General features: G+C 47.2%; 1 pseudogene; it reads right to left on the bottom strand.

Annotated features, from left to right (window-relative positions):
- Positions 1 to 420: 420 nt before the first annotated feature.
- Positions 421 to 22,887, bottom strand: LOC115651217 (annotated as a pseudogene).
- Between the last annotated feature and the right edge of the window lie 3,625 nt (positions 22,888 to 26,512).

Here is a 26,512-nt window from a genome sequence, read left to right as displayed (position 1 = left end):
GGACAGAGCTCAGGTCACTATGTGGGTTTCACTGCAGGGCTCACACTCAAAAAACCATTACACAAGTTTCTATGGAAATAACAAAATCAAATGGGGCAGGAGTGAGGAGAGTTGGCAGCGTGGGAAATGGGGAGGGGCAAGGCTGGAATAGCAGTATGGACTACAGATCAGGAATGAGGGGCTCTGGCAGAAGGTACATCTCTCTTCCAGTGGTGGTCTCCGAGTCATTCACTCCATAAAAGAGAAACAATTCACTCAAATGCTCTTATATTCCTTTATTCTACTGTGGGTAAGATTATGAGATAGAGGGTGAGTGTGGGGTGGAGGGTCACTAGACTGATACACTGTGTTTAGCTCTAGAGAAACAGAGACTCTCCGGGGTCAGTGTTCCATGGGAGTGTCCTGGGGATGGTGCTGTGTTCATGCCACAGAGGCCAGGCCCATCTGGTTGTTGGCCCTGTCAAAGACAACATAGTACTAGCGGATGAAGACATCTCCGAGGATCCAGAGCCCTCCGACGTCGATGCTTTCAAAGCCGGAGGTACAAGACCCTGACTCCTTCACTGGGGAAAAGGGGACATGGTAATTATTGGGCTGGAACTTCAGTGAGTTATCATCCTGTAGGGCCTGCAGGTGTCTGTGCCTGTACCATCTTGGGCTGGGATCTCAGAGCTCCCACACTAAGGAGAATTAGACTAGGTGGGACTTTGATGTGACACCTCTGTGGGCTGCAGGGAGTGGTATAGGTGAGTTAGGCCCCAGTTTTTGGTGCTACTTAGATGCCTAACTCCCAGTAAGCTAACTTTGTGGATCTGGGTCTCAGAACAGCCTCAGTGCTTCAGCTTGAGCCTAAGGGGTGCAGTCTGTCAACTGGGAAGAGAAGCAAGGTCCTGACCACTTCTGTTCATGACACATCCATTGGGGAGGCAAAGCGTGCTCTCTCCAGGCTCCTGGCCAGATTCCAAAGGGAGCGATTATGTTCTGCCACTAGAAATCCTGCTGTGATTATAACTGGATTTGGGTTTTCCCACTGCCTGCTACCAGCTGGTGTTGCTGTGTGCTGGTAAAGCAGTTTGCCTGTTCCTCCTCAGATGGGAGCAAACTTTTATCAAGAGGGAGGAAAACTCCTTCCTGATACTCAGATGCCCAGGCCCTGGAGCACGAGGCAGTGATCTTTCTTGATCTAACCTCCTAGCTGGGGTAGCTGCTCATATAATTCTCTCCTAATTCAGTAAAGCTCCCACCCTGGTGATTTCCTGCGGTGGCGAGTTCTACAGCCTGCCTCGCTGCTCTTCCGGTATGTCACTTTCACTGTGGACCTGCCTTGATCTCAAACATCCCTCCCCTGGAGCCCTTTGGAGGAAGAGCTCTCTGCCGCCCCACACTCATACTGGGGACAGACTCTGAGCTGCGTCTCAGTGATGCTCCTGTAGGCTCATGCCAGCTGTGCAAGAGAATGTTGCCAGCACACTCAGCGCAATGGCCTCATGCATAAGCCCTGGCTAAGAGACCCTGAGGCAGCTTTCTGAGCAGGACACTCACATCAATGATGTAGGCACTGGCGGGCACAGGGAACTCGATGCCGTTGATGGTGAAGACGATGTTGGGCAGGCTGCTCATGGCACTGCAGCTGATCTGCAGAGAGGAAGGCAACACATGGAGAAAAGGTTAGACATGTTTTGGGCAGCAAGTTCCCTAATGAGAGAGATGGAGCATCACATCCGTGTGTAGCAGACACCTCTAGAAGTATCTGTCCTTTCTCTCTGCCCTTACCGTGCCATTGCTGGCACCAGTGTAGGAGTCAATGTTGGAGATGCCAGTAGAGGGCCCAGCCAGCAGAGATGTGCCAGTATCAATGATAGCCTGGCAGCCTCCAGAGCAAGCGATTGTCTCTCCATCAATGGTGATGCTAGAAGAGAGAGTCAGTCAGGGGAACATAGAATCAAAGGACTGGAAGGACCTCAAGAGATCATCTAGTCTAGTCCCCTGCACTCATCGCAGGAATAAGTATTATCTAGACCATCCCTGACAGATGTTTGTCTATCCTGTTCTTAAAAATCCCCAATGATGGAGATTCCTCAACCTCCCTAGGCAATTTATTCCAGTGGGTAACCACCCTGACTGTTAGGAAGTTTTTCTTAATGTCCAACCTAAGCCTCCCTTGCTGCAATTTAGGCCCTTTGCTCCTTGTCCTGTCCTCAGCGGTTAAGAAAAAAAATTTCTTCCTCCTCCTTGTAACAACCTTTTACATACTTGAAAACTGTTGTTATGTTGTCAATAACCTAGTCCCAGATTTGGACCTTAGCGTCCAAAATATGGGGGTTAGCATGAAAACCTCCAAGCTTAGTTACCAGCTTGGACCTGATAAAGCTGCCACCACCCAAAAAATTAGAGTGTTTTGGGGCACTCTGGTCCCCACAAAAAAACCTTCCCTGGGGACCCCAAGACCCAAATCCCTTGAGTCTCACAACAAAGGGAAATAAACCTTTTCCCTTCTCCCCCCCTCCAGGTGTTCCTGGAGAGATACACAGAAATAAACTCCGTGAGTCTAAACAGAGGGACTCCACCCTCCCCGTTCCCAGTCCTGGAAAACAGAATTACTTCCCTCTTCACCCAGAGGGTATGCAAAGTCAGGCTAGTAAATCTAACACACACAGATGTCCCCCTGACTTCTTCCTCCCACCAATTCCCTGGTGAGTACAGACTCAATTTCCCTGGAATTCCCCACTAAAGAAAAACTCCAACAGGTCTTAAAAAGAAAGCTTTATATAAAAAGAAAGAAAAATACATAAAAATGGTCTCTCTGTATAAAGGTGACAAATACAGGGTCAATTGCTTAAAAGAAATATGAATAAACAGCCTTATGGAAAAAAATCCAATTTAAAGCACTCCAGCAACTATAGACATGTAAATACAAAACAAAAAACCAACTTTGTACTCACAACTTGGAAACAGAAGATTAGAAAAGCAGGAAACAGAAAAATCCTTCTCTAGCTGAGAGAGATTCAGGCAGAAGACAAAGAACTCAGACACAAACTTCCCTCCACCCAGAGTTGAAAAAATCCTGTTTCCTGATTGGTCCTTTGGTCAGGTGCTTCAGGTGAAAGAGACATTAACCCTTAGCTATCTGTTTATGACACGTCCCCCAAATTGCAGACAGTGGGAAGCTCACTGGCGGCGATTTCCTTCTAGAACTTTAAAATAAACAGATTACTACAACACATGCACCTTTACGTATACCACTAGGTATATAACTAACAGACGTCTACATTTTAAGAACACTTTTTAACTACTGAATTCTGGGAAACTCTCACGGGAGAGTGCATCAGCTACTTTGTTAGAAGCTCCTGAGATGTGCTGAATTTCAAAATCAAAATCTTGGAGAGCTAAACTTCAACGAAGAAGTTTCTTGTTGTTCCCCTTGGCAGTATGAAGCCACTTTAGTGCAGCATGGTCAGTTTGTAGCTGGAACCGCCGTCCCCAAACATATGGGCGTAGCTTTTCCAGGGCATACACAATGGCATAACATTCCTTTTCACTGACTGACCAGTGAGTTTCCCTCTCAGACAGTTTCTTGCTGAGAAACACGACAGGATGGAAGTTGTGATCTGTTGCTTCCTGCATGAGCACTGCTCCTATACCACGCTCAGATGCATCCGTGGTTACTAGGAATGGCTTGTCAAAATCCGGGGCCCTGAGTACAGGGTCAGACATTAGCGTCGCCTTAAGCTGTTTAAAGGCCTTTTGACACTCATCAGTCCACTTAACTGCATTTGGCTGGGTCTTTTTGGTCAAGTTGGTCAGTGGGGCAGCGATTTGGCTGTAGTGTGGTACAAATCGCCTGTAGTACCCGGCCAAGCCTAAGAAGGATTGGACCTGTTTCTTTGACCGTGGGACAGGCCACTTTTGGATAGCATCCACCTTGGCCTGTAGGGGGTTTATGGTTCCTCGACCCACCTGGTGCCCCAGGTAAGTCACTCTGTTTTGGCCTATTTGACACTTTTTGGCCTTAACAGTTAGTCCGGCCTGCCTGTTGCGCTCAAAGACCTTTTCCAGGTGTAGTAGGTGTTCGGGCCAGGAGTCAGAAAAAATGGCCACATCATCGAGGTAGGCAACTGCATAATCTCCCAGTCCTGCTAGTAGACCATCTACCAGCCTCTGGAAGGTGGCGGGTGCATTTCGAAGGCCGAAAGGAAGGACATTAAATTCATACACCCCTGCATGGGTGACGAATGCTGACCTCTCCTTGGCAGGTTCATCTAGTGGTACTTGCCAGTACCCCTTGGTTAAGTCTATTGTAGAGATGAACTGGGCCCGTCCCAACTTTTCCAATAGCTCATCGGTGTGGGGCATTGGATAGTTGTCTGGACGAGTTACCACATTTAGCTTACGGTAGTCCACGCAAAAGCGTATTTCCCCATCTGGTTTGGGTACCAGAACCACTGGAGATGCCCATGCACTGGTAGATGAGCGGACTATACCCATCTGTAGCATGTTCTGGATCTCCCGTTCTATAGCAGCTTGGGCATGAGGAGACACCGGTAGGGTGGGATTCTAATTGGATGAGCATTACCTGTGTCAATGGAGTGGTATGCCCGTTCAGTCCGTCCTGGGGTGGCTGAGAACAATGGGGCGAAGCTAGTGCACAGCTCCTTGATTTGTTGCCTCTGCAGACGTTCCAGGGTGGTTGAGAGGTTCACCTCTTCCACGCCACCGTCTTTTTTCCCATCGTAGTAGACACCATCAGGCCACTCAGCATCATTTCCCTGGACTGTAAACTGACAAACCTGTAAGTCTCTGGAATAGAAAGGCTTGAGAGAATTAACATGGTACACTCTGGGCTTTAGTGAGGAATTGGGAAATGCTATGAGGTAGTTTACAGTTCCCAGGCGCTCTTGGACCGTGAATGGCCCTTCCCATGATGCTTCCATTTTATGGGCCTGTTGCGCCTTCAAGACCATAACCTGGTCTCCTACCTTGAAGGAACGTTCTCTGGCATGTCTGTCATACCAGGCCTTTTGCTCTTTCTGAGCATCCTTTAGGTTCTCTCTAGCAAGGGCTAAAGAGTGTCGGAGGGTGCTTTGTAGGTTGCGTACAAAGTCCAGAATCTTAGTTCCTGGAGAAGGCGTAAACCCCTCCCATTGCTGCTTCACCAACTGTCATGGCCCCTTAACCTCGTGACCATACACAAGTTCAAACGGTGAAAACCCTAAACTGGGATGTGGTACAGCCCTGTAGGCAAACAGCAACTGCTGCAACACTAGGTCCCAATTATTGGAGTATTCGTTGACGAATTTACGTATCATGGCCCCCAAAGTTCCATTAAACCTTTCCACCAGGCCACTGGTTTGATGGTGGTACAGGGTGGCAACCAAGTGGTTCACCCCATGTGTGTCCCACAGTTTTTGCATGGTCCCTGCCAGGAAATTAGATCCTGAATCTGTAAGGATGTCGGAGGGCCAACCTACCCTGGCAAAAATGTCTGTTAGGGCCAGGCACACAGTGTTAGCCTTGGTGTTGCCTAGAACTACTGCTTCCGGCCATTGGGTAGCAAAGTCCACGAAAGTCAGTACGTACTGCTTTCCTCTGGGTGTCTTTTTGGGAAAGGACCCAGAATATCCACAGCTACTCGCTGAAATGGGACCTCAATTATGGGGAGTGGCTGGAGAGGGGCCTTGACCTGGTCTTGGGGTTTTCCCACTCTTTGGCATACCTCACAAGACCGGACATACTTGGCAACATCCTTGCCCATCCCCTCCCAGTGGAAGGACTTTCCCAACCGGTCCTTGGTTCTGTTCACCCCAGCATGGCCACTGGGATGATCATGGGCTAAGCTTAAGAGTTTCCCCCAGTACTTAGTTGGAACCACCAACTGTTTTTGCGGCTGCCATTCTTTCCGGTGTCCACCAGAAAGAATCTCCTTGTATAAAAGTCCTTGGTCTATAACAAACCGGGATGGATTAGAAGAGCTGAGAGGCGGTGGGGTGCTCCGTGCCGCCGCCCAAGCTTTCTGAAGGCTATCATCTGCTTCCTGCTCAGTCTGGAACTGTTCCCTTGAGGCTGCGGTCACCAGTTCTTCCTCAGACTGGGGACTTGGGCTTGGTCCCTCTGGAAGTGATGTAGGTGATGGGGTTGTTTCCGTGGCTGGTGAACCACTCTCCGCTGGTGCACCTGAGGGTATTTCAGGCTCGGGCTGGCCTTTTGGGTATGGCTGTCTGTTGCTTCTGCCAGTTCTGGCTCGCTGGCGCCCTCTGGCGTTGAGTTTGAAGATGTGGTTGCAATTGCTGGTGCTGGTTGCTGTTCCAGTTCCTGGCTTGGGACTGGAGGTGCTGTGGCTGTTTCAGTGGTTGGCATGGAATCCGGGTCCACTACCTTTGTCTGGGTCTTTGGTAACACAGACGGGGCATCTGTGGATGGCTCAGGAACAGGAATGGGTCTGGAAGCTTGCCTGCTTTGGCTACGTGTAACCATTCCCACTCTCTTGGCCCGCTTCACCTGGTTGGCCAAGTCTTCCCCCAGTAGCATGGGGATAGGATAATTGTCATAGACTGCAAAAGTCCACATTCCTGACCAGCCTTTGTACTGGACAGGCAGTTCAGCTGTAGGCAAGTCTACAGCTTCTGACATGAAGGGGTAAATTGTCACTTTGGCCTTTGGGTTGATGAATTTGGGGTCTATGAAGGATTGGTGGATAGCTGACACTCGTGCCCCCGTGTCTCTCCATGCAGTAACCTTCTTTCCGCCCACTCTCAAATTTTCCCTCCGCTCCAAGGGTATTTGAGAGGCATCTGGGCCTGGGGATCTTTGGTGTGATGGTGGTGTAATGAATTGCACTCGCATGGTGTTCTTTGGACAGTTGGCCAGTTCATTACACTTAAAGCATCTTCCATCTGATGGGTCACTGGGCCGAAGTGAGTTACTGGAGACTGGTGAGGTGGAAGAATAGGGCGTCTGTGGCTTTACTTGGGTTGTATGTGGGGTCTTTGGCTGTCCTCGGTTGTAGGGTTTATGGTCGGTGTGCCCCCTGGGGTATTCGTTCCCCTTGACCGGAGCTTTTTTGCTTTCTGCCACTTTCATTCATCTGGCTTCAATTTCCCCCCCCTCAGCAAGATTTTTGGGTTTTTTATCTTGTATGTACCGTTTTATGTCCTCAGGAACACCATCCAAGAACTGCTCCATTTGTATGAGGAGGTGCAGTTCTTCCAAGGTTTTAACATTGTGTCCTGATATCCAGGCCTCATAATTTTTCCCAACATAGTAGGCGTGTTTGGGAAATGACACATTTGGTTTTCACTTTTGGGTTCTGAAACGCCGACGGCCATGATCCGGGGTTATTCCCGTTCTGTATCTGGCCTTGGTTTGAAAAAGTTTATAGTTGTTTATGTTCTCCTTAGGCATTTCAGCTGCCACCTTTGCTAAAGGTCCACTGAGCTGTGGCCTCAATTTTACCATGTACTGGTTTTCAGGGATGCGGTACCCAAGACAGGCTCTTTCAAAATTTTCCAAGAAGGCCTCGGTGTCATCACCTGCCTTGTAGGTGGGAAATTTCCTGTGCTGTGGAACAATCATTGGCGCAGGGTTGTTAGGGTTGGCTGTGTTTTGCTTAGCCTTTTCTAATTCCATGGCCTGTTGGTGGGCTTCCCTCTGGAGTTCCAGCTGTTTTTGGTGGTCTGCATTTCTGGCTTCTTGATCTTTTTTGTAGGCCGCCTCTCTGGCTGCTTGTTCTCTTTGGTAGGCTGCCTTTTTTTTTTCTTTCTCTTAGTTTCATTTTTTTTGTTTTATTTTCAGTTGTTGCCTGTGTTCAGCTTTTTTGATTTGTTTTTTGGCCACCATTTTTGTATTGGAAGGCATGGTTTTTGTTTTTTTGTGTTGGGGTGCCCTTTGGTGTTTATCTTCTGAACTGCAGGTTCTGTTGCCTCCTGGGGTCTGCCTAGCAACAGTGCCTTTTTCCCTTTCTTCCTTTAGCTAATCTTTTCAATGTTAAGTAAACCAGAAAAACCACTTTATTTGCATGTATATAGTGCTGGTATTTGCCTCCTAATGGGAGTGCTATTGTCTGACAAAAGACCCGAAATAGTCTCTTAATGGTTTCTTGCTTAATATGCAAGCCACAACTGCCAGAGAGAGCAGAAGAAAAAAAATTCTCTCTGGTTCCTTTTAAAACCAAACCCTCTCTGCTAAAAAGCCCCTAGCAGAGAAAAGAAAAATATAATATTCCTACTGGCTTCTGGATTCTATCTATCCCACCGCTAGCACCATGTCAATAACCTAGTCCCAGATTTGGACCTTAGCGTCCAAAATATGGGGGTTAGCATGAAAACCTCCAAGCTTAGTTACCAGCTTGGACCTGATAAAGCTGCCACCACCCAAAAAATTAGAGTGTTTTGGGGCACTCTGGTCCCCACAAAAAAACCTTCCCTGGGGACCCCAAGACCCAAATCCCTTGAGTCTCACAACAAAGGGAAATAAACCTTTTCTCTTCTCCCCCCCTCCAGGTGTTCCTGGAGAGATACACAGAAGTAAATTCCGTGAGTCTAAACAGAGGGACTCCACCCTCCCCGTTCCCAGTCCTGGAAAACAGAATTACTTCCCTCTTCACCCAGAGGGTATGCAAAGTCAGGCTAGTAAATCTAACACACACAGATGTCCCCCTGACTTCTTCCTCCCACCAATTCCCTGGTGAGTACAGACTCAATTTCCCTGAAATTCCCCACTAAAGAAAAACTCCAACAGGTCTTAAAAAGAAAGCTTTATATAAAAAGAAAGAAAATACATAAAAATGGTCTCTCTGTATTAAGGTGACAAATACAGGGTCAATTGCTTAAAAGAAATATGAATAAACAGCCTTATGGAAAAAAATCCAATTTAAAGCACTCCAGCAACTATAGACATGTAAATACAAAACAAAAAACCAACTTTGTACTCACAACTTGGAAACAGAAGATTAGAAAAGCAGAAAATAGAAAAATCCTTCTCTAGCTGAGAGAGATTCAGGCAGAAGACAAAGAACTCAGACACAAACTTCCCTCCACCCAGAGTTGAAAAAATCCTGTTTCCTGATTGGTCCTTTGGTCAGGTGCTTCAGGTGAAAGAGACATTAACCCTTAGCTATCTGTTTATGACATATGTCCCCTCTCAATCTTCTCTTTTCCAGACTAAACTACCCAATTTTTTCAATCTTCCCTTATAGGTCATGTTTTCTACACCTTTAATCATTTTTGTTGCTCTTATCTGGAAGTTCTCCAATTTGTGCACATCTTTTCTGAAATGTGGCAGCTAAAACTGGACACAATACTCCAGTTAAGACCTAATCAGCGTGGAGTAGAGCGGAAGAATTACTTCTCGTGTCTTGCCTACGACCCTCCTGCTAATACATCCCAGAATGATATTCGCTTTTTTGCAACAATGTTACCCTGTTGACTTATATTTAGCTTGTGATCCACTATGACCCCCAGATCCCTTTCCTCAGTACTCCTTCCTAGTCAGTCATTTCCCATTTTGTATGTGTGCAACTGATTGTTCCTTCCTAAGTGGAGTGCTTTGCATTTGTCCTTATTGAATTTCATCCTATTTACTTCAGACTATTTCTCCAGTTTGTCCAGATCATTTTGAATTTTAATCCTGTCATCCAAAGCACTTGCAACCCCTCCCAGCTTGGTATCGTTTACAAACTTTATAAGTGTACTTTCTATGCCATTATCTAAATCATTGATGAAGATATTGAACAGAACTGGACTGAGGACTGACCCCTGTAGGATGGGACCCCACTCGGTATGCCCTTCCAGCTTGACAGTGAACCACTGATAACTACTCTCTGGGAATGGTTTTCCAACCAGTTATGCACCCACCTTATAGTAGTTGCATCTAGGTTGTATTTCCCTAGTTTGTTTATCCCCAGGAACACTCCCGATCTCATTCCCACTCAGCCCACGAGCCAGCAGTGAGAGGCCTGCAGGGTGGAGCTGCCCCACCGCCCCCTTGCTACAAGTGCCAAGAATTTTCCCCTGATATTTCAGCCTAGACCTCTCCTTCCTTGGATATTTCCTGTTGATCCTCATCCTACAGCCTCCTGGGACTGTGACCAATCTGCCCTGGGGGTCACAAACAGATGTCAAGGGCTTGTGATCACCCTACCCTTTACTTTATTGCTAAGCAGAGCTGGCCAGACGAGACAGGGTTCCCGGTGTGGATGAGGTGGAGAACCACTGATCTAACCTCTTCACTGGTGAGTCCCTTTCCAATAGCTCCAAGGAAGGTGTGATTCCTACTCCTTTGTCTCTCATCTTGTCTAGACTCTGCAAGTTGAGTTCCTGCATGCATCTCCTTTTGCCTGTTTCCTCAAGGTGGCCTGATGAAGGGGAAGGGCCAAGGGGTGGGTGATACCTGTCCATGGTGATTTCCCAGTAAGTCTCAGCAGAGAGAGGGATCCATTTCAGGCTCCCAGAGTAGTAAGATGAGTCAATGACACTAAACATCACGACGCTCCCGCTCTGCTCATCACTGGAGAAAGGAGAGAGGAGAGTCAAGGAAGATCCATGAATGATCGGCTAAGGAGACAATAGCAAATGCTCCATTTGTTAGAAAAGGGCCACAGGTGGGCAGTGCTCGGGTAGAGTCAGAGCTGAGCACATCCGGTTGGATGAGAGGAACCCTCTGCCCCTACTTTGCTAAATGTCTCTTGCTAGATCTCAAAAGCTAAGCAGGGTTGGGCCTGCCCTAAAACTGGATGGGAGACTTCCAAGGAAGGGCTCAGTGTTGTCAGTCACTCAGTAGGTGTTGCTCTTCCCTTGGAGTCAGTACTGAGCAGACAGTTCAGTCTGCTGCTAGAAAATGCTGAGTGAGGGAACCATGTAGGTGCCATGTTAGGGGGAATTCTTCCCCCAGGAGTCAGTCTAATATCTATGACCTACCTTGGCATTGGGCAGTGCTTGACAGGACCCTGATGCTTTTATCTAAGCATTAGAGATACTAGTGTTCATTTCTGCTCCCAAAAACATACATCACCAGCAGAGAATAGCTGCTGCGTTCCACTCAAGGTGGCTGCTTTTGGGACTTCTGAAGCTAATATCACAGGGACCACTCATTGTGAGAGACGCTATAGGAACGTGAATCTCACTGCAACAAATGGGCCATTTCCAGCCCTGACTTACGAGCTCAGGTAGACAGAGAAGAGGTCTTGGGACACCAAACCCTCCTTGATCATGTTGTCAAAGATGGGGGTGGCTCCAGAAGAGGCGATGCTGGGGAAGGCCAGACCCAGGATCCCGTCAAAGGGGGCATAGTAAAAGGTGGATCCGGGCTCAGTTTCACTCAGACCAAAGATCTGTTTGGTGTCCGCAATGCCTCCAACCTTGGGAGAGGGATGGGGATAATCAGACACAACCTACGCTCTGGGAGAAGCTGCCAAGTCTATCACAGGGTCCTTATCGCCTGGGGAGTTCTCAGAGGCTGCCAAACCCTGCACTGTGGTCTCACCCCACCCGCTCCATATGAGAATAGTCAGTGATTGGCTGCATCACCAGTTCTCTTCCCTTTCTTTATCTCCATCTCCCAGTTCACAGAAAGTGGCATTCCTGCTTTAGCTTCCCAGATGCGTCCTGTCCTTCCAACTCCTAATCTTTCACCATGTCTGCTCCAGGAGCTTTCATGCTTTCTTGTAATTTACCTGAACGGTGTCATAGGCCAGGATTCCGGTCATGCTGCCAGTGCCATACTGGATGGAGAGGCTCTGGCTGGTGGCCTCGTAGGTGATGGAGTCTGATGGGTTGAATTTGTTGTGGTTTGCTGCAAGTACAGATGAGTCAGATGTTCACAGATTGACACTTGTAACTCTCCCCATGCGTTGTATGGAGAGCCTGGGTGACTAGTGAGACCGTGAATTCCTTGGTGGGACCAGGATGCTGAAGAGTCACGCATCCCAGCACTATGCCACACCTATGTACCTTTGTGGATTTAAATTCTGACCTTACTAGGGCCCATTCCCCCTCTGACACTGTGCAGAACATGGAGGGACAATGGAGGGAGACCTGCTACTCTCTGACTTCTGGGATGGATAAAAATTGATTTGTTTTTAAAAAATTGATTTTTAAAAAAAATAAACCTTTTTAAAATTAACCCTGAAATTATGATAACATAGGAAAGGCCTAAACTTACTAAAATCTACTAAATCATTTAATTTAAGTACAATGGTTACTATTCAGCAGTGCATGTTTCCTAGCTTTAAACAAAATCAACCGAACTGGAGGATTTCACTGACTCAGCTCCTGGAACCAGAGTTTATTCCAGTGCTAAATGAGCTTTTGACAGCAGTAGCCTCTTCCACAGGTGCAGAGAGAATACTTTCTTCAAGTCAGTTTATTAATTAGCTCAGTTCACGAACTAGTTCATTCCAACTTAAGAAACTGATTGGGAGTTGAAAAAGTGGGAACACTTGTTTTCCTCTTCCAATCTCTGAATAAAAGCTAAGTATGAGAGGGTGAGCTCTACAAGTTCTAAAATCTTGAAGAACACACTGGTCAGAAACAAGAGTTCAATTCACTGACTACAGATAACACTTCCTTTGTTTCATAAATCTGTTAGTTTTAAATGCAAAACATGTTTTGATAATTTTTTATTTCTTATATATACAGCCAATTTAAAGAAATTTTATTTAACTTTTTTTTTAAAAAGCTGGATTTTGCATTTTAAATTTAATTCCAGTTTCCAGCCAAATTGAGTTTGACACAAATCAAAAATTAATCATTCTGTAGTAAATAAGAAATTCCTCCTTCATTTTCTAAAATAGCTAAAAAACATGCAAATTATGAAACTGAATAAATGTATGTAAAGCTATGTTAATAGCTTAAATAAATGTGTATTGACATAGTCTATACTCCTGATTTGCTAAAAGAAGTACCAAATGTAATGTAAAGGCTATATATAGTTGCAAATCAACCTTTTTATAGTGGTTACAAACCAGTGAGAATCAACTTCCTTTAGAAAAATAACTAAAAAGTACAAATGCAAAGCAAGATTAAAATCAATTATTTCAGTCAAGGTTTCCTCCTTGCTGATTTAAATCTCTTTGATTTCAATCTGTCCGCCCTGCTCATGTATCAAGGCAAGAGGCATTGCAGGTAACTTACTGCAGGCTGCGCTAGAGCAGTACACGGAGGGCGCCCACAGGTTGGAGGAACCAGTATCGAACACGACAGTGAAATCCTGGGCTGGGGTGCCAATGGAGATGGTTCCATAATAATCCACCTGTCAAAGCAGAATAAAAAAATTACATAAAGAGAGGGAACCATCACCATCCAAGAATTAGATCATCAGCTAGAGTGAACCAGCATACTTTTCCAGCTGATTTACACCAACTAATGATCTGGGCTATGGTATCCTTGCTAAAGGCTCAGCCTGAACTGTGTTTCTCTGCCATCACTTTGTCCAGCATGGCTTCTAGCACCTGCTGGCATCCAATAGCAACAGGTGATCTGATGCACATACTTATTTAGCCTCAGACCCTTTAATCTCAATGTATGGGAAGGTGTGCTGGGAAGGAGGAAGCCAGTAGACCCTGGAAGCACTATTCCAGATGGTCTTCTTAATGCCATCCAATCACAGCTGAAGGCTGGGTGGCCCTGCGCTGGGGCTGGGGAGGGTTCTTGGCTGCAGCAAGGTATGTGCTTGGTTGGAAGCACATCAGTGGAGGAGTGGGTTGAGGTCCTTTTGGGAGGAGGACAAGATCAGCTGTTGGCAGAGGAGTGGGAAGCTTTGGTGAGGAAAGGGAGGCTACAAGACCTGCTCTCCTGCCATACTCACGTCCATGTAGTTTGTTAGGGGCTCGCTGGCAGCCTCTTTGGCCAGGCTGGGGAAATACTTGGAGGCCAGGTTGTAAGGGGGTGTTTCTTCAGGAAATCCTCCAGCAAGCCATGTTCCTTAAGGCTCTGCCTCAGAGATTTCCCCTTCTTCAGGCAGACCCTAATCAACAAGGGTAGGGAGAGGGACCGCTCAATAACAAATAAACTATAGACAAGCTACAGGGGATTGGTCCTTCTTTGAGCAGGGGGTTGGACTAGATGACCTCCTGAGGTCCCTTCCAACCCTAATATTCTATGATTCTATGATTCTAAGGCTTGTGTTCAGAGCATAAGTGCAATCCAGCTTTTACATTGCACTGAGAGCCCTTAGTACGCCTAGGATTATCAGCTTCTATGCTGAGCTGCATGCAATTCTAGGGAGGTCCACCACCACTATCCCACCCCTGTCCGTGGATTCCGAGGTGGGATTGGTAATCTCAGCCGTGCCTGAGGATTCTGCAGACAGAGAAGATGAGGAGGAGGAAGAGGAGGACGAGCTTGCAGAGAGCACACGGCACTCCTTTCTCCCCAACAGCCAGGAGCTTTTTCTCACGCAGACGGAAGTACCCTCCCAGCCCTCCCAAGCCAGTAGCCCAGACAATGAAGCCATAGAAGCAATCTCTGGTGAGTGTACCTTTGTAAATATAAAACATGGTTTAAAAGAAAGAGTTTTTTAATGATTGATTTGCCCTGAGGACTTGGGATGCATTTGCGGCCAGTACAGTTATTGGAAAAGTTTGTTAACATGTCTGGGGATGGAGCGGAAATCCTCCAGGGACATCTCCATGAAGCTCTCCTGGAGATACTCCAAAAGCCTTTGCAGAAGGTTTCTGGGCAAGGCAGCCTTATTCCGTCCACCATGGTAGGACATTTGACCGTGCCATGCATGTAGCAAGTAATCTGGTATCATTGCATGACAAGCCTAGCTGCGTATGGTCCCAGTGATTGCTGGCATTCAAGAAACATCTGTTCTTTATCTCGCTGTGTTATCCTCAGCAGAGTGATATCATTCATGGTAACCTGGTTGAAATTCAGGAATTTAATTAAGAGGACAGAGTTGGCCATTCCTATTGGCCTGTTTGCCTGTTGCTTAAAAGAAATCCTTCCTTGCAGGTAGCCAAGCAGAGGGAGAGGAGGGGAGGTAATGGCGCTGTACTTTTTTGCGTTTGGCTAGGATCTTCCCTGCTACCAGCCACGTGGTGGTGGGAGGAAGAGGGGTGATTAGCAGTGATCTTCCGTGATACCAGCCACGCAATGGGGGGAGGAGTAAAGCGATCATCCCAGAGAATTGGATCAGGGGGTGGTTTCTGCTGCTGCATGTTAACAGGAAAGAAACAGCATTGAACGGGCTTTGCTTGGTATTTGGGAAAGGAGGGCACTATGTATATGAAGGCTGCAGAAGCCAAAAGACAATGGCTTACTATTGCTGCATGCAAGCTGAATTCTGCTGCCTGGACCTGCAGCTGAGAGATCTCTAACACCAGAACCGCAGGCACTCAATATTAAGATGCAAAATGCGACCTTGTAGTGAAATCACATGTGCTATGTAAGGTGAATAGTGTTGTTCACTGTGAAAGAATATAACCATTGTTCTGTAAAATGTATGTTTTTAAATGCTTCTCTCCCTTTTTTACGTCCCTCATGCAGCTGCAAATTTTTCAAGCCTCCCTACTCCATCCCGAAGGCTATCTCAGATAAGGCGGAGGAAAAAAAAGACGCTAGATGAAATGTTCTTGGAAATCATGGAAGTAACCCGCAATGAAAGAGCTCATCTGAATGAGTGGAAGGACGTGGTATCAAATTACAGGAAAGATGCCAGTGAACGTGAGGACAGGAGGGACCAACATGAGGATAGGAGGGATGAATGTGAGGAGACGCTCGAGATGAGAGGTGGCGGCAGGAAGATCAGAGGTGCTGGGATGCAACGCTGGGGCTGCTGCGTAATCAAACTGACATCCTCCGACGTCTGGTGGAGCTTCAGGAACAGCAGCAGGGTCACAGAGTGCCGCTGCAGCCCCTGTGTAACCACCCTCACCACTCACCATGTTCCATATCTTCCTCACCCAGACGTGTAAGAACGCATAGGGGAAGGCTTCGTGCACCCGCCCACTCCACCCCCATGGACAGCCCAACCAAAAGGCTGTCATTACTTTGAAATATTTTTAGTGGCCTTTTCCTTCCCTCCTATCCTCCTCCCAAACCCCATCCGGGATACCTTGTCAGTTCTCTCTCTCTTTTTATAATGACTTTTTAATAAAAAATACAAGATTTTTAAACCTTAGTGACTTTATTTCCTTAAGCAAGCTGTAATCGAAGGGGGAGGGTGGGTTGCTTACAGGGAATGAGTCAATCAAGGGGGGAGTTCATCAAGGGGAAACAAACACAACAGTCACACCGTATCCTGGCCCGTGATGAAACTCATTTTCAAAGCTTCTCTGATGCGCACCGCTTCGTGGTGTGCACTTCTAATTGCCCTGGTGTCTGGCTGTGCGTAATCAGCGGCCAGGTGATTTGCCTCAGCCTCCCGCCCCACCATAAAGATCTCCCCTTTACTCTCACAGAGATTGTGGAGCACACAGCAAGCAGCAATAACAATGGGGTCGCTGGTTTGGCTGAGGTCTGAGCAAGTCAGTAATGTGCCCCAGCGCGCCTTTAAACGACCAAATGCACATTCTACCACCATTCTGCACTTGCTCAGCCTGTAGTTGAACAGCTCCTGACTGCTGTCCAGGCTGCCTGTGTATGGCTTCATGAGCCACGGCATCAAGGGGTAGGCTGAGTCCCCCAGGATAACTACAGGCATTTCAACATCCCCAACTGTTATTTTCTGGTCTGGGAAGTAATTCCCTTGCTGCAGCCTTTTAAACAGAGTAGTGTTCCTGAAGATGAGGACCCTTGTTGAAGATGAGGAAGTCATGAACCCTTCCTGGCCATCCCACGTGGATGTTGGTGAAACGTCCCTTGTGATCCACCAGTGCTTGCAGTACCATGGAAAAGTACCCCTTGTGGTTTATGTACTGGGTGCCCTAGTGCTCCGGTGCCAAGATAGGGATATGATTTCCATCTATCGCCCCCCCACAGTTAGGGAATCCCATTGCAGCAAAGCCATCCACTATGATCTGCACGTTTCCGAGTCACAACCTTTCATAGCAGCAGCTTAATGATTGCTTTGGCTACTTGCATCACGGCAGCCCCCACAGTAGATTTTCCCACTCCAAATTGATTCCCGACTGACCGGTAGCTGTCTGGCGTTGCAAGCTTCCAGAAGGCTATTGCCACTCGCTTCTCAACTGTGAGGGCTGCTCTCATCTTGGTTATTATTACGTTTCAGGGCAGGGGAAAGCAAGTCACAAAGTTCCATGAAAGTGCCCTTACGCATGCGAAAGTTTTGCAGCCACTGTGAATCGTCCCACACCTGCAAAACTATGAGGTCCCACCAGTCTGTGCTTGTTTCCCGGGCCCAAAATCGGCCTTCAATGGCTAGAACCTGTCCCATTACCAGCAGGATCTCCAAAGTGCAGGGCCCCGCAGTTTGAGAGAATTCTGTGTCCATGTCCTCATCACTCTTGTCGCCGTGCTGCCATAGCTGCCTCCTCCTCGCCTGGCTTTTCAGGTCCTGGTTCAGCATAGACTGCATAAGAATGCGCAAGGTGTTTACAAAGTCCACGATTGCGGTCTTGATCTGAGCAGGGTCCATGCTTGCTATGCTATGGCGTTTGCACAGTTCAGCCAGGAAAAAGGGCGCGAAACGGTTGTCTGCTGCTTTCACGGAGGGAGGGATGAGGCTGTACCCAGAGCCACCCACGACAATGTTTTTTGCCCCATCAGGCACTGGGATCTCAACCCAGAATTCCAAGGGGCGGGGGAGACTGCGGGAACGATGGGATAGCTACGGAATAGCTACCCATAGTGCAACGCTCTGGAAATCAACGCTAGTCTTGGTACATGGACGCACACCGCCGAATTAATGTGCTTAGTGTGGCCATGTGCACTCGACTTTATACAATCTGTTTTACAAAACCAGTTTATGCAAAATCGGAATAATCCCGTAGTGTAGACATACCTTCAGATGCTCATTTTAGGTACGTTTTCAGATGTTTTTCCTGCCTGGTCTCTCTCTCCAACCAGAGAGTGAACAAACAAAGAGAGCCCAAACAAAACCTCCCCCTCCCCAGATTTGAAAGTATCTTCTTTCTCCATTGGTCCTTCTGGTCAAGTGTCAACTAGGTTAATTGCACTGATTAACCCCTTACAGTTAAGGCAATTCAGTACAGCTGCCCTGTGTATATTTATGACATGTCCCCAAATCACAGATGATGCTGGACAGCTTGTTCCACACTGGCTGTGATTTCTTCCTGGAGCTCTAGGAGGAAACAGAGTTAATAAGACACATGCACCTTTAGACATACTACTGATTATATAAAAACTAACAATATTTTTCACATTTCAAGGACAATTTTAATCAGCTGATTTTGGGAAGCTTTCACAGGAGAGTGCATCAGCCACTCTGTTAGAAGCTGAACCTGAAATGTGTTGTATTTCAAAATCAAAATCTTGGAGAGCTGAACTCCACCAAAGAAGTTTTTTGTTATTTTCCTTGATGGTATGAAGCCACTTCAGCACAGCCTGGATGGTTTGCAGGTGGAAACGCCATCCCCAAACATATGAGTGTAGCTTTTCCAGAGTGTACAAAATAGCGTAACATTTCTTTTCGGTGATTGACCAGCGGCTTTCCTTCTCAGACTGTTTTTTGCTGAGAAACACGATAGGATGGAATTCTTGATCCAGTCCTTCCTGCACTAAGACTGCTCCCACATCATGCTTGGACGCATCTGTGGTTACTAGGAAAGGTTTGTTAAAGTCTGGGACCCTTAGCACAGGGTCAGACATGAGTGTCGCTTTAAGCTAGTTAAAGGCCTTCTGACACTCTTCAGTCCACTGAACTGCATTTGGTTATTTCTTTTTGGTCAGATCTGTCAGTGGGGCAGCGATTTGGCTGTAGTGTGGTACAAATCACCTGTAATATCCAGCCAAGCCTAAGAAGGATTGAACCTGTTTCTTTGACTTTGGGACAGGCCACTTTTGGATAGCATTCACTTTGGCCTGTAGGGGTTGATAGTTCCTTGACCCACCTAGTCTCCAAGATAAGTCACTCTGTTTAGGCCTATTTGACACTTTTTAGCCTTAACAGTTAGTCCTGCCTCCCTTATGTGCTTGAAGACTTTCCATAGATGCTTCAGGTGTTCTACCCATGAATCAGAAAATATGGCCACATTGTCAAGATAGGTGATTGCAGATTCTCCCAATCCCACTAGGAGACTATCTACAAGTTTCTGGAAGGTGACAGGTGCATTTCGCAGCCCAAAAGGGAGCACATTAAATTCATACATCCCCTTATGGGGGATAAAGGCTGACCTTTCCATGGCAGATTCATCTGGGGGAATAGCTTGGTGGTTCAAGTATTGGCCTGCTAAACCCAGGTTTGGGGGATCAATCCTGGAGGGGGCCATTTAGGATCTGGGGCAAAAATTGGGGATTGGTTCTACTTTGAGCAGGGGGTTGGAGTGGACTAGATGACCTCTTGAGGTCCCTTCCAACCCTGATATTCTATGATACTTGCCAGTACCCCTTGGTTAAATCTAAGGTAGAGATTAACTGGGCATGTCCCAGTTTTTCCAATAGCTCATCTGTGCATGTCATTGATACTTGTTTGGGCAAGTTACAGCATTTAGCTTATGGTAGTCCACACAAAAGCATATTTCCTCATCTGTTTTGGGAACTAGAACCAATGGAGATGCCCATGCACTTTCAGAGGGCTGGATTACACCCATCTGTAGCATGTCCTGGATCTCCTGTTCTATAGCCATTTTGGCTTGAGGAGCCACCGGTAAGGTTGGACTCTAATTGGACAAGCATAATCTGTGTCATTGGAATGGTAGGCCCATTCGGTCCATCCTCGGGTGGCTGAGAACATTGGTACGAAGCTAGTGCACAGCTCCTTGATCTGCTGTCGCTGCATACGTCTGAGAGTCATGGAGAGGTTCACCTCTTCCACACCACTGTCACTTTTTCCTTCATGGTAGACACCTTCAGGCCACTCAGCGTCATCTCCTCCCTGGGCTGTAAACTGAAGAACCATTAACTCTCTGGAATAAAAGGGCTTTAGAGAATTAACATGGTACACTTTAGTCTTTAGGTTTGAGACTGGGGACACTATAAGATAGTTAACAGCTCCCAAGGCACTCTTGGACCATAAATGGCCCTTCTCACGAAGGCTTCCATCTTATGGGCCTGGAGCACCTTCAAGACCATGACCTGGTCCCCTACTTTGAAGGAACGCTCTCTGGAATGTTTATCATACCAGGCCTTTTGCTCTTCCTGAGCATCTTTTAGGTTTTCTCTAGCAAGGGCTAAAGAGTTTCGGAGGGTGTTTTGTAGCTTGCTTACAAAGTCTAGAACGTTAGTTCCTGGAGAAGGCGTAAACCACTCCCATTGCTCCTTCACCAACTCCAATGGCCCCTTAACCTCATGGCCATATACAAGTTCAAATGGTGAAAAGCCCAAATTGGGATGTGGTACAACCCTGTAGGCAAAAAGCAACTGCTGCAACACTAGGTCCCAATCATTGGAGTGCTCATTTTTGAATTTACGTATCATGGCCCCCAAAGTTCCATTAATCTTCTCCACCAGGCCATTTGTTTGATGGTGGTAAGGGGTGACAACCAAGTGGTTCACCCAATGAGCTTCCCAAAGGCTTTTCATGATTCCTGCCAAGAAATTAGTTCCCAAATCTGTAAGGATATCAGAGGGCCAACCTACCCTGGCAAAAATGTCTGTTAATGCTTGGCACACACTTTTATCCCTGGTGTTGCTTAGAGCTACTACTTCGGCCATCAGGTGGCAAAATCCATGAAAGTCAGTATGTACTGCTTTCCCCTGGGTGTTTTTTTTGGGAAAGGACCCAGAATATCCACAGCTACTCACTGAAATGTAACCTTAATTATGGGGAGTGGCTGGAGAGGGGTTTTGACCTGGTCTTAGGGTTTTCCCACTCTTTGGCACACCTCCCAAGACTGGACATAGGTAGAAATGTCCTTGCCCATTCCTTCCCAGTGGAATGACCTCCCCAAACAGTCTTTGGTCCTGTTCACCCCAGCATGGCCACTAGGATGACCATGGGCTAAGCTCAAGAGCTTTACCCGGTACTTAGTTGGAACTACCAACTGTCTTTGAGGATGCCAGTGCTCCTGGTGCTCACCAGAAAGTTTCCTTGTATAAAACTCTTCTTTCTACAACAAACCAGGATCAATTGGAAGAGCTGAGGCAGTGAGTTGCTCTGTGCTGCCGTCCAAGCTCCCTGGAGGCTCTCATCTGCTTTCTGCTCTGCCTGGAACTATTCCTTTGATGCTGGAGACACCAGTTCCTCACTGGATTGTGGACTTGGTCTTGGTCCCTCTGGAAGCGATATAGGCGATGGGGTTGTTTTTGTTGTCTGTGAACCACTTTCTGTATTTCAGGCTCCAGCTGAGCCTCTTGTGCAGGTTTAGCAGCTACTGCCAATGCAGGTTTGTTGGTGCCCTCTGGCATTGGAGTTGCAAACGGGGTTGCAAGCGCTGGATTCAGGGCTGCCAATGGTTCTCGTACTAGTTGCTCCACCAGTTCTGGCTCTGGGACTGGTTCTGGCTGTGTCTCTGGGACTGGATCCACTACTGCTGTCGCAGACATCGGCATAGGGTCCAGTTCCACTACCTCAGTCTGGGTCTCTGGTAACACAGACTGGGCCCTTGTAGAAGGCTCAGGAACAGAGCTAGGTGTGAAGGCTTGTTTAGCCTGGCTGCAGGTGACCATTCCCACCCTCTTGGCTAGCTTCACATAGTTGGCCAAGTATTCCCCCAGCTGCATAGGAATAGGATAATCATCATAGACTGCAGAAGTCCACATTCGTGACCAGCCCTTGTACTGGACAGGCAACTTGGCTGTATGCAAGTCAAAAGAGTTTGAGTTGAAGGGTTGAATCATCACTTGGGCCTCTGGGTTGATGAATTTGGGGTCCACTAAGGATTGGTGGATAGCTGACTCCTGTGCTCCAGTGTCCCTCCATGCAATAACCTTCTTCCTGCCCACACTCACAGTTTCTCTTCGCTCTGAGGGTATCTGGGAGGCATCTGTGTCTGAGGACCTTTTATGTGACCCCGGTGCAATGAATTGCAATCTGTTGGGATTCCTGGGGCAGTTGGCCTTCACATGGCCCAGCTCATTACATTTAGAACATTGCCCTGCTGACTGGTCATTGGGGCAAGGTGGGTTGCTAGAGAATGGTGCGGTGGGATGATAAGGTGTCTGGGGTTTTCCTTGGGGTGTAGGTGGGGCCTTGGGCTGCCCCTGGTGGTACGCTGTGGTTTGGGGTGTCCCTTCTGGTATCCGCCCAAACTGCAACCAGGGTTGTTCCTCTCCTCCACCTCCACCCATTTTGTTCCAATTTACCCCACCTCTCTGTTGGTCTGGGACTACTCGTACTGATCAGCATAAGAAGCAAGATTTTCTGCCGTGTCCATTTTCTTATCCCATAAACAATGTTTTACATCATCATGGGTCATAGTCAGGAGCTGCTCTTGTACAACCAAATCACACATCCCTTCCAAGCTAGTTACACCCATTCCTTTGACCCATTTATCTAACAGATCCTTCATCTGGTTTACATAAGCCACATTACTTAGTCCAGCCTCTCTCTTAAGGGCTCTAAATTTTACTCTGTAAGTTTCAGGTGTAATTTGAAATTGTTTCAAAACCAATCCTTAAATTTACCATAGTCAGAAGCATCCTCAATAGGCATCTTTTTGAATATGTCCAGAGCTCTTCCAGTCAATTTTGCTACTAATGTGGTCATCTTTTGATCTTCAGGAATTGCATGGAGGGTGCACAGTCTCTCAAAGGTGATGAAATATTCAGCAATATCATTGAATTCATCATACTGTGGACATAGTCGCTCCCTTTTCTGGATTTTTGGGGAAGTGGAGCCGGCTGCGGAAGGGTTCCATCTTCTCAACTCCATAACAGCCAGTTCATGCTTCTGGGCCTCAATCTGGGCCTGTATTTCTCTGTCTTTTAACTACATAGCCCTTTTGTGGGCAGCTTCCTCCCTGGCTGCTTCTGCTCCTTTGAGCTTCAGTTGAAACTCCCAGTCTTTTGCCTTCTCTTCTGCTTCCAGTCTGGCCAGCTCTAGTTTAGTAGCTACCTCACTGGTAGTCATATTTGCTAACCTTCCTGCCCTTACCACAGCCTAGCCCAAGAGCTAGAAAAAAACAAGAAACCAGCTTGTGAATTCCCTTCCTATAACTTAAATACTCTGCCCTCAGGCAAAGAAAAAAACTCCAGCTGCTCTCAGCTAAAAAGTGTCCTTTAAAAAAAAACAACCTCCCTAGTTTTCAAGCAGCCAAAAGGAAAAAAAGTGTCCTTTTAAAACCCTGAGGTCTGTGCTTCTGGTTCAAAAGGATTCCACTGAACTGCCACCGTGTCATGGTTCCCTTCCCACTCTGAACTCTGCCCTGTGTATATTTCTGACAGCGCTTGAAAGAGCCCATCTTCACTGAGTCACTGAGTTCCACCTGCCTCTGCTTCAAAGGGTGTGGGCTTCTGCAGCACCCCTCCCCCAGACTTTCTGTGTCTGGGAAGCTGAATGCTCGGAAAGGTACAATTCCCAATGTCCAGCCACAATGTAATAACAGCAACACTTAACAAACAACATGTATGTAAGCAGAGTCAGGATGCGCTCTACCCTGACATCTGGTGGTGAATTATGGGAAGTGTGGAAAAAGAATTTCAGGAATTGTGAAATCTCGGGTATTTGCATGGGTGCACCCAGCATAGCCCAAGGCAGCCTGGGATGGTTATTTTGACAGCTCTGGGATCCCCAGTTTCTTTGTTATTGGGACAGGATAAATAAAGTGTTGCCACCTGATTATGTGAATGAGGAACTACGAGACTGCTTTATGCTAGAGATGTCTCAATATAAATTAAGTGACACTTGCTAGACAAGGGACATGAGTTCCAAAACCAAGTGAATTGAGGGAGGTTGGGGCACTTGTGTGTGTATCTGATGGTATGGGCCCCTTTTGAGGGCCTGGAACACCAATTGCATGTTCTCCTCTCTCCACTGTAAAAGAGTAGAGCTAATTTTGATTCCATTAGGAGTCCATCTAGAGACTCCTAAGCTGAATTCAGGTTGGGCTAATGGTGCACCAGCACCAGGGCTCCACTACTAAGAGCTGAGATCACTGAGTGCTGTGTTAACTAGTGGGGGAGCCTGAAGACCTATCGTTAAGCGGCTGGCAGAGTGGAGCAGTTTGCAGCATGTTGAAGCAGCCCATGGAACAGTGAGCAGAGTGAAGTGGTTTGCAGGGACGACTGGAGGAGCGGCACAGCTGGTGTAGTGGAGCTGGTCGTGGTGAAGGTTGCAGCAGAACTCCACGGAGAGGTGGAGCAGTTGGCCCTGGCCCACGTAAGGTGCCCCTTAACACCTTGTGTGGACTCCCCCCCCATTTCCACCCAGGCTGCGGGGTAAAACTCTGCAGATAAACTTTTGAATTCTGGGGTGGCACTGACCAGAGACTTTTGGGTTGTTGGACTTTGGGGTGATTGGGCTTAAGACCCTAAGGGGGAAAGGACATTGCCAAAAATACCTGGAGGTGGGTTTTTGCTTATGGTTTGTGTCATAATCCTGTTTGTGGTGTTTCTCCAATGGGATGCCGCATTGTTTCCTTCCTTTATTAAAAGGATTTTGCAACACTCAGACTCTGCTTGCGAGAGGGGAAGTATTGCCTCCTAGAGGCGCCCAGGCGGGTATGGTATTTAAGTGTCCCAGGTCACTGGGTGAGGGCTCGAGTCGGTTATGCATTGTGTTATTGAAACGGAACCCATGGATACTGAACCCGGCCCTTGTTGCTGCCAACTCAGAGGGGCAGAAGGGTTACATGTATATAACTTGCTCCTCCAAACACTTATAACCATCTTACTAACGAACCTTGCTAATAATGTTCAGTTAATCTCCGGGGCCCTGTGCTGGTCTCCCTGTCAGATCAGCACTATTGTTGTCAGAAAGCAGTGAGTCCATTTTGTTCCAGAGGTGGCATGTCCTGCAGCTCTGCTGTTACCGAACTGAGAACATCTCAGGCCAAATGTCTGACCTTACAACCCTCCTCCCTCTATTCTGGATGTGGAGAAGGTGGCACTTATCCCTTGAGTATGAGTGCATCTGGGGTGACAGCCTCATACATTTTGCAGGAGAGTCTCACTTAATATCACTGTCACAGAGTCACCAGGTGATGCTCTGGAACTACTCCATATGAAGCCAGTCAGGACTTTGTGGGAGCATGCCTCCTCTCGCTGAGCATACTGTCAAAAGAGTGAGAAGTTTACACAGCTTCAACCTTTCTGCGGCTGACCTCGGAGCATTCAGCAACCCCTTCCACACCATGTGCACCCCACAGCGATTCCAACCAGGTGGGGCTCCTTGGGAAGCAAGAGGACTCTGCACCCCAACTCCGCAGTCAGACATGACTCTCAGCCAGTCAGTAAAACAGAAGGTTTATTATTTGACAGGAACAAAGCGTAGAACAGAACTTGTTAGCATAGGAATCTGACTTTCTGCCAAGTCCATCTTGGGGAGTCCTGGTCCAGAAGATCTGGATTTCCCCTCCTCCAGTCCCCCACAAGCAGACTGCCAGCTTTCAGCCATCTGACCTCAGACATCCCCATTGCTCCTTCCCCTTCTCTTTGTCTTACTTCCCAGGCAAAGAGTCACCTCGTCGTCACCAGTTGCATTCCCCTCCTGAGTCTCAAGTTATGAAGGGCACCAGTCATAGCATGCGTGCAGGCAGCTGGAGCTGCCTTACCTGTCCCAAAGGTCTCAGCCAAAGTCACAAACCCCTATTCCCACTACCAAGGTATTGATGCAGCACACAGGGAAACTGAGGCACACACAGTATTCATGCAAAAGAGTAAAACTTGCATAGGCTCAACAGTAAGACTCACATAGGCTCACATACAACATAAAAAGGGGAAATCACCACTTCTTCACAACCACCACTGTTGGTGACCATTGATTTCCATCACAGATGCAGGCTGCATCATGCTCTTCACATGGCAGAAGCCTTCAGAATCCCAAATCATATGGCTCTTCTTGTTAGGTTTATCCATCTCTCTATATTCTGCAAACCCCCAGTCCCCAGGATATCAGCTTCTATTATTGCAGTCTTCCCAGTTCTCAGTATTTTGTTAAACCACATGTCTGTAGGTGACAAACCACATGTCATTGGTACCATCCTGTAACTGAACTGCCCTAAGCCTGGCTCACAGTGTAACTCCAGAGCCCTTTCCAGTAGCCGCTTTATTATAACATCATTTTCCACCAACCCATTGGTTTGGAGATAATGGGTATCTAGCAGTTACATGTCTAAACCCAAACTTTGCTGCAAACTGCTCAAACCCATGCCCACTAAACTGCTGCCCATCGTCAGACTTTACTATGCCAGGTATAACATGGCTACAAAAATAGACATGCACAATCACTTGTTCAGCTATAGTATCTTCCAGTAAGGCTATCTCAGGAAAATGAGAATAGTCTAGAACAGGGGTCAGCATCCTTTCAGCAGTGGTGTGCCGAGTCCTCATTTATTCAC

The sequence above is a fragment of the Gopherus evgoodei genome, chromosome 4 (assembly GCF_007399415.2).
Source record: "Gopherus evgoodei ecotype Sinaloan lineage chromosome 4, rGopEvg1_v1.p, whole genome shotgun sequence".
NCBI lineage: Eukaryota > Metazoa > Chordata > Testudines > Testudinidae > Gopherus > Gopherus evgoodei.
The sequence above is the reverse complement of the archived record's forward strand: the minus strand, read 5'-3'. Positions and strand labels throughout refer to the sequence as shown.